Source organism: Falco biarmicus, chromosome 1 (assembly GCF_023638135.1).
Source record: "Falco biarmicus isolate bFalBia1 chromosome 1, bFalBia1.pri, whole genome shotgun sequence".
Lineage (NCBI taxonomy): Eukaryota > Metazoa > Chordata > Aves > Falconiformes > Falconidae > Falco > Falco biarmicus.
Genome location: NC_079288.1, coordinates 30,611,495 through 30,620,228, shown reverse-complemented (window position 1 = coordinate 30,620,228; position 8,734 = coordinate 30,611,495). Strand labels below are relative to the sequence as shown.

Genomic DNA, 8,734 nt, shown 5'->3' with positions numbered 1-8,734 from the left:
AAGACAAACCCAGTGTCACTGTCCTGGTGGTAATAGTGCTTAGAGACCTTAAGAGAGACTGTCCAGAGGTGCAGTTACTCAAGGCAAATCTGAACTGTTTCTCAGTTGCACATTTCTCTCTTAGTTTGTGTTTGAACACAGGCTTGGGATAAGTCCAAGAGCTCCTTCAGTCAGCCCATGCTGTAAGAGGTGCAGAGCATCCACACGCTGGTTGTATTCCTGCATGGCAGATCCCTGAGGGAGACTGCAAGCTCCCAGCAGATGGGGGTTTGCGGGTGCACATTGTGTCAACAAAGTGAGCAGCCTTTAAAAGACAGGCTTTCAAAGATGATTAAAAGGCCAGGTAGTCTCTAAGCCAGAAGAGAATAATCTCTCTGTCTCTGTGAAGTCCCTTTCTTTCCAGCGGCTGTACTGGCTGTTGCGGCCAAGCCAGAATGAAAGATGCTCTGCATGACTTTCAGTATTTACTCTCACAGGAAGCACAGCATCCTGTCTGGCGGTTGGTATGCTCACCACCTGACTCCAGTATGCTCCAAACAGCAAAGTCTTTTTACCCAACTGGAATGTGCTGTGGTTCAAATGCTGGGAATAAAATAAGCAAGAAGGGCCACTCTATTAACTGGGAGGTCAGCGCACTATTTGCTTAAGGGTTAGCATTGAATTGGGCTCTTTCTGTTGCAGCTGGGCAGAGAGGCATGCCACTGTATGTCTGCATCCTTAGTGACTGACACAACAGGGACTCCTAGAGACCTTGTAGTACTGCTGATCCTCCGTGCTACAGCCTTCAGCTGTTTGTAAGGGTGGCTAATAAAGAAAGGAACCAGGTCCAGGTTGTCAAAGGAAGTTAAGATCTGCCTTACCCTTTAAGGCAACATGTCTCCAAAGCTGGTCCTTCCAATCAACACTTCTGTTATTCTGTGGTGTAACATCAGCAGTAACAAGGAGTGATTCCACCACCCTTGCGTTTGGTACTGATGCGTTTGGCAGTATACAGTGCTTGGGCCTGGGTCCACCATTCACAGTATGTTGATAGACTGGAAAAGGTTCAGACGAGAGCCATGAGTTGAATTAAAAGGTTGCAAAATAGGTTTCAAGCAGAAGCATTAAATGCCGCAATGTATTCTTGTTACAGATCTTGCATTCTGTTGAAGCTGCAATAGGGGGAACAAAACTGACCATAGGCTTTTCATTCTGGCAGACAAAACATATAATGAGATTTGCTGGCGGGGGGTTGAACTGAGAATTTAGAGTAGCAGTAAAGTGAAAATTTCTAACAACTGTAACAATTTACTAAGTTAGCAATCAACTCTTCACTACTGGCAACCTCTGAAGCAAGGTTGGACTCCTTTCCCAAACACATATTCAGTTCAAAAGACATTGATCTGGAATTGATTTTGATTACTACAGTCTGTATTATATAGAAGATCAGAACTGATGAATATATGTCTGATATAGAACTGATGAAATTATAGATTCCCTCTTTATGCTTCTAGAATACCATGAATCTTCCTAGAAATGTGGGAAACCTCTGATCCCCCTTTTTAGAGATATTCATTGACTTTAAGATACTCATTACTAGCTCTGACCAACTGACCTTAAACTTACTGCCTGACCACGAGTAATGCCTCCCAAGGAGGTGACACATTGCTGAACCCATGCAATTTTTTCCTCTTTAACTCAACTTGCATTTTTCTAGTTGAATAAACTTAGGGAAAGTTCACAGGGAACATATGATCTGTAATTTCATACAATAGCTAGCCGTAAACCCTCTGTCTGTGTTGATTCAGAAACCAAGAAACCCCCAAGATACATTTCTTAAAAACCAATTAAAACCTCCTCCAAACAGCACACAGATGTACAATCTCAGGTTGCACATAACACAAAACCAACCCAGCATTTTACTTCCTAATAAGCATAGCAATGTAAACACAACTACAGACATTGTTTTCTAATTAGGAGAATGTACCATGGGATGTTTACAGACCCCTGTGGAAATGTACGGACACTTGGTTGCCTAGCAAATGAAGGAAATGGAAAGCCTTCTCAGCTAGGACATTCATAATTAGGCTGGTAGAGGTAGAAATAAAAGCTGTAGGAGCAAACATAGGAAACAATCACACGCTGACCCAGGAAAGGCCAAGACAGTGCTAAGGGGAGGCACACAGAGGTATGCCTTACCAATGCTTTTTATTAGAATACTAGCTTACCACGGCTCTCAGTGTGTGATCAGCTGAATTCAGACTGCCTGTAGGAAGGACTCAGTGGCTGTGCCCACACATGGATGCTGCCGTGTGGCCTTGTCTCGATGGGACACGCTCTCGATGTTTGATACTTGGCAGTGCCTAGGAACTTCTCTCCTTCCTGGCAGGATATTGCTGGGCAGACACTGCGTTTATGAGGGACTAGAGTCCAGTCTGCCCCAGTGCGAGGCAACAGCTCCTGTTTGTGCAAAAAATCAGCAAGTGAGGCCCATTTGACATGCGGACATAAGACCAAAGAGATATGCACGTGCCACAGCACTTACAAAATGTGTTTCCTGATGGCTGAGAAGCAAAAGGCTTTGGCCAGCTGGATTTACAAGGCTGCACCATTTGTGACTGTGGCCCGGGTCTCTGAGAGGAGAACCTCCTGGGATCTCAGGCGCAGCTGTGTCTGAGAACTAGTTCATACCAATCCTTCAACTCTGCCTTTGCTGCGAGCCATGGAAAGCTAGTTCCTACACTGCTGGCTTTTGTGCTTCAATAAACAAAAGATTCTAAATGGACAATTTAATTTTTACTGCCACTGGGTCTAGCTCCAAAAGACAAACTTTGGAGTTCTGATTTTGTTGGTGTCACAAGGAAACTGTCCCCTTTTGCACACAGCAAGCAGTTTTGCTTCCAAATTCTTACACCTTCATGCTGATGTTGGTCTCATTCTCTTGGAAAGGGGATATAACAAAGCCTGGTGCAAAGAAACAACATGTTTTCCTTTGGGTTAAATGATAGACTAGATGTGGGAAAAGGTATCATGCACTTGCTTGTGAAAAAACCTGTTTTCTCAGGCATCATCCCCCATTGTGGTATTTGTTACCACAGAACAAACATTTTCCATCCCACGCACTACCCATAATTACATCAGACAAAGCTACCACCAGACTATGTTGTCTTCATACAACACTCCTTCTCCCTGGAAAAGCAGGAGGAAACGTGCCTATACAGCAAGAGTCAACCACACAGCACCACTGCCAGCCATTTCCTGGCCTACGAGTTTCTCCTTCCATCCTCCTACAACTCAAGGGTTTCACCTTGTAGTGCCTGGGTTTGGAAGGGGAGAGAAGTGTAAGGTTGCTTTGATTTAAAGATCGCTGTCTTAGTGCCAAGTTACATGACCAAACCAAGTACATGAATCCTGGATATAACTTGAAGAGAATTTGTTTTTAACCTGAAACCTTGAAGTTTGTGTATAGGAAAAAGTCAAGCATTCTCACATTGTTTTTTAATGTTAGGATGGCGGGAAGGTTGGTGAAATTAATTTCATAATAATCAGACAGGTCTGCTCCTGGCCAAACAATTTCCACACCTAGTAAATGGTGTTTGCAGCACTTTTAATCCCTGTCTCACAGATACTTCAGATCAGCAAAATTCAACCCTCCCAAAATTTATTTTCCAGTGCAAACACAAGGCTTTACATTGTGAAATTAAACCTGCTGATACTACCTTTCTTATCTCTCATGGACTCTCAGCAGTAGCTTCCACAGAGCACAGGGATACAGCCACTGTTCAGATAACGGGGTATGCTTGTGTCACTCAGCACCAGGATTTCTGCACAACTAGAAATTTTGCCTGCCTTTACCATACAGGAATAGAAGGTGTGGTGGAGCAGGGGGAAGGGATGTTTGCAATGGCTCTAATCTGCAAAGATGGTTTCCAGCTGCATTTCACATATGATTTGGGGTTTGGATGAAGTTTTGACAGAATTTCTCCATGAATTATGCAAGAGGCTGCTTGAACGCTGCAAGTACACAGAGGCACAAAGAGACTTGTTCAAGTACCCCTCAGAAAACACACTGTCATCTGATACACAACCAAATCAAAGCCCACTCCGAAAGGCGGATAGTCTTACACTGGGGAGGGAAAGTGAGCAGCGGACCCCCCAGTGCTGTGGGGTGCCGAGGTGGGGACATGCTGCCTCCTGTGAGGTGCTGCAGTGCAGCACTAGATGGTGCTGTATTTTACAAATAACTTTGCCTTGTGGGTCCCTTAATATTGGATGTGGGCTCAAAGATGTGGCAAACACACACAGATGCTCCTTTGAAGAAACGTTGCTGCTTTCTCCGAGGGAAGTATGGATTTTCCTTTCTGACTGTTTATAGCATAGGAGTTAATACAGATTATGACTTTGTAACTGGCGAGTTGCCAGTTAAACTCTCCAAGTGCTGCTGGTTTCCTTTGGGTGTGCGATGGGAACTTCAGAGCACTGTAGGAAGAGTGTCAGGAACAATGCCATGTCCATGTTTACCCTTCTCTGACTTACCCCCTTCCTCCTGATTTAGGCTGGTGGCAGTCTCCAAAAGTCCAGCAGCAAAACTGTACTTCCTCAACAGAAGCTCAGAGCCTCAGAGTGTTCAAAGCTCTGGCCTGCATAGGAACACTGTCATTGTGAAAATGGGTGGCACTGGGCATGTGGCTGGTGCCAGGAAAGTCTTCAGTGGTGTTTTAAGAGCAGCATGCGTCCTTGGTTTGTTATACTGCCACAGACTGCGTGATGTGAGGTGCTGGGACCCTGTACCTCCCTGCTGGAAGCAGTTATCACTTGCTGGGGTAGGGCTGTTCAAAACTGACAAGGGGGTGGGAGGTCATGGGCACCCACGTGAAGTGAAAGCAGAAACCTTTGAAATTAGTGGCCTAAAAACTCACGTGTGAAAGGAGATGGGCTGCATCCAGGGTTTACGCCTACTCCTGTTTTTGATTGCTCTTGTGCTGGGTCTGGTGCCTATCTGAAGATGCTGGGCAGAGATTCAAAGCTGGCTGATTACCCTGACTCTCAGCCACTCCAGCAGGCATAGCAGGTGCTCAGCAGTTGGCCAGATCCAGCCGAAGCTGCAATGGGCAAAGCCTCCTAGGAGCTCTCCCTGGGGTAGGAAGGGCTCAGAGACACCTGCTTATTCCAGTCAGCCATCCAAGGAAGCAGGCGCCCTCTCTTCCCTCCTAACTCCAGAGCTTGCTTTGATTCCAGGCGCAAGTGAGTTGGGTTTCCTGGCCACAAACAGGGCAATCCGAGCCAGGAAAGGGTAATTAATGTCAGAAAAGATCAGGGACGCAGTGCAGCAGAGCTCACTTGGCAGGAACACCAAGGAGGGAGGGGGAGATGTCTTCTAGAGAGTCTGCAAGAGGCCAAACCAGCCAAATGAGCTCTACAGTGGGCCGGGCCAGGTTGTTTACCTAGCAGCCAGTCTCTTCAAGGGGTTATTCAACTTTCTCTAGGGCATCAGCAGTCCAGACACAGCTTTTTGGAAGGGAAGGATGGGGCAAACATGGGTTTGTGTCTTCGTATAGGGAGAGGATGTGGGTGAAAGGATGAGGTTGTTCTAGATGGGAAATACGAGCCTGTGTAGAAGGCTTGTAGGGTGGAGGTTGGCACCACCAGTGTGTCTGCAGGGATGCTCAATAGCTGAGTGAGAACAGGCCCATCTCTGGCTGTGTGCTGAGCAGCCTGTCCCATCATACAGCATGGCAAGGTTTAGCTTTGGCAACAGAGGTGGTGTCTGGCTGCCAGAGCCTTGGAGGGGAGTCAGGAGCCGAGGAAGCACCGTTCCAATGGGCTAATGCACAGATGCTCAGGAGGTTGGCTTTGCTAAGAGTCAGCGCTTAAACAGAGAAAGAAGGTTTGTGATCACATCTGCTTCATAGTCTGCACAAATTCACCGTTTTCAGGGTGCCTAAAAGGATGGCATCTTCCACCTCAGGTAAAACCCAGCTATGGGATGTGCTGTGCTCCAATGCCAAGAAAAGTCTGGTAGCTAAATGAAATTAAGCTAGTTCACGATATGCCTAGGAGCTCTCCAAGATGCATCAATAGTGCTATGGGAATTAGCACCCTACAGTAGACTCCAGTGCTCTCAGCAAGAGTTGCCTTCTCTTATCCCCAGGTCCCTGCGGTGTCTCTAATATGACTAAGGGTGGCAGACCCAAGGGCTACATATAACCTGGAGCAGGGATAAGCAGAAAGAAAGAGGAGACTGTCTGAAGCATACAGCAGGGTAACAGAATATGTCATCTCATACCTGAGGATGCTATTTCGGGAGCTCAAGGCAGCTTGAGGGAAGTAGAGTTATTCAGCTCACTGGGGAAAGGCATTGGAAGGGGCTGGCACCTCTCCCAGACTGGAGAGAGAGGAGCTGCAGACAGCCCAGGAAAACTAAAACACGCCTTCCCTTTTGTAAGGAAGAGTAGCCAAACCGGGACTCAGCCTTGGCTCAGAGTCCACCTGCAAAGTGTCTGCCACAGTCTGCTCTCACCATCATGCTTGTGTGGGCAGGAGGACATTGTTGGTCAGAGCTTATGGCAACAGGACCAGATTCTTAAAACCTCTCCCTACCCTGTTCACAACTAATTCTGACAGGTAATAGGAATCAGAGCCCTAAGCTCTCCATTTTTAATCCTCCCCTTGCTCATCTGTCAGATGGGTAAATTGAGGTACGCTGTGCCATGGTCTCTCTCACTCTCTTCATTCCAGGCTCACACTGTTCTGCCCAGTTCACCCAGCTCTCAGAATTTTGTCAGCTGTAGTTTTGTCTCCTTAGAGTTATTTTCCCTGTATCAGGCATAATATTTTCACATGGAATTCACTGCATTTCAGCACATTCTCTAGAAAAGACCTGACTGTCTTCTATCTCTAACTTTGATTGATTCTCTGGCCAGGAGAGCAGATTCATAGAAATTCTCAACAGAAACTCTGTCATGGAGAGGCACTAGGGGCCTCTCCCACTGCAGATTACTGTGGGGAAAAAATGTTTAAGTCTGCTGCTGCAAGTTTCAGTGCTGGAGGAAACAAGTCCTGACACTAAACTGCTACAGCCCACAACTGTGAGGGAGACTGATTGAGGCTGGGACTGCCACACTGGGGTGGGTACCTGATGTCTTGCTGAATTATCCCTTTGTAAATTCAAGGTAATACAGCCCACTGGCTGCCTGCACAGTGACTTTTAGATCTCATAGCAGGAGAGCCTGATGGCCAGAGGGTACTTTTAAGCAGACCAGAGAGGTAAAAGTCCTGCTTTCAATTAATTGCATCACCAGGGAACTGAAGGGCAATTTGGATTAAACTATTAAGGCTCTTTCAATCAGTTCCCAGGGGAAGATCCAGCAGGAGCAGAGGATTCAGCCAGAAATGGCAAATAGGGGAGTGAGCGAAACATGGGGAGGGTTGTACTTCTGCCCTGCATAAAATTCTGGTTTCACACTCACCCGGACCCCACCACTGCCAGCAGTGGGGGGATGTGGGGAGTCTGAGGCAGCTGACATGAAACCTGTTGTGTACAGCTGAGGGGGTCATTGTACTGATCTATTGCTTGCTGAGATAGAGGCTTGTATGGCCCAGACTGATTGTCTGGAGATCACTCAGCATCCCTTAGGAAAAGAAATAGAGCATTGCCCTGCTACCCTCACATACCCAGTTTGTGTGTGGCCCAGTTTCTGACTACTCATAAAGTAGCCTCTGTTTTAGACGATCCAACTTCTCAGTCTCTCCATGGGCAAAGCCAGGATTTTTTTTGGGTTTGCGCCTGATGCTGTCTATGGGATCTGCCTTGCTGTTCCTTCTTGAATTAGAAAGTACGCACTACTGGCAGCTAGAAGCAGAGTATTGCTCCCCATACAATGCCAAAGACTCATTTATTCTCTTCAAGTTCAAATAAATCTTTACTGTTTTGAAGTGTTAGAAAGGGCTGGCTTTTGTTCTATAACTACTGATTAGATGGGATTGCTTGAACTGCCTCACAGCTCCAGGCTATCAGGGCAGCACTCGGCTCCTCTGTACTACAAGGCCAGGCCAGTCTGGGGAAAGCATCTCTTTCACTCCCACCTGTATGCCTAGATAATCAGACCAAGTGATTCTGTGGCACCCCTGTTGTAAATCAGCCTAGAAACTGGGGGTGAGATAAGTGCTTTTTCTGTCCCCAGCTCAAGTTCCCCCAGGTGCGGTGTACATACCTGGCTCTGGATGTGATACAACAGCTTTTTCTGGCAGAAACATGGAGGCTGGTGACTCAGGGGATGGCTCTAGAAGTGTCTTCAGGCCTTAAAACAGTCATCCTGGGCAGAGAAAACAACAGCAGATGAACAGAGACAAAAAAAAATTGTATTTTATGAAGCAAGCTAATTTGTTAGTGGTATATAATTAACCAAGTGGCCCAGCCCAGACTATATCCAGAGCTATGGCAAGGAGCAAGTAGAACAAATCTATCTGAGTTCAATTTAGTAAAATAACATCCCCCCAAAAGTAGCTGGAAATCCTCTGTATCTGCATTTTAGTTTTGTCGTTTCTCTGCCTTTAAAAGTCAATGAATGCCAGATGTCCCTAATTTTGCTTTCCAGCGAACAGGTATCTTGCCCAAACCATCCCTTTTAAATTAAACACAATTTGCTGCAAAGTTAGTTTTGTAAAAGTGAGGAGGAGCTGGAGGGAAGGGACAAGAAAAACCCAAGAACTGCCAGCATCTATCATGTGCAAAATGAGTCTGAAGGAAATGGGG

At 46.3% G+C, this 8,734-nt stretch overlaps 1 long non-coding RNA gene across 1 annotated transcript; it reads right to left on the bottom strand.

Annotated features, from left to right (window-relative positions):
- Positions 1-222: 222 nt before the first annotated feature.
- On the bottom strand, positions 223-8,309 carry LOC130143771 (uncharacterized). Its single transcript, XR_008819868.1, has 3 exons — positions 8,193-8,309; positions 2,208-2,439; positions 223-1,034 (listed from the first exon to the last, which is right to left on the bottom strand). It is a non-coding gene; the product is annotated as an uncharacterized LOC130143771 (long non-coding RNA).
- Between the last annotated feature and the right edge of the window lie 425 nt (positions 8,310-8,734).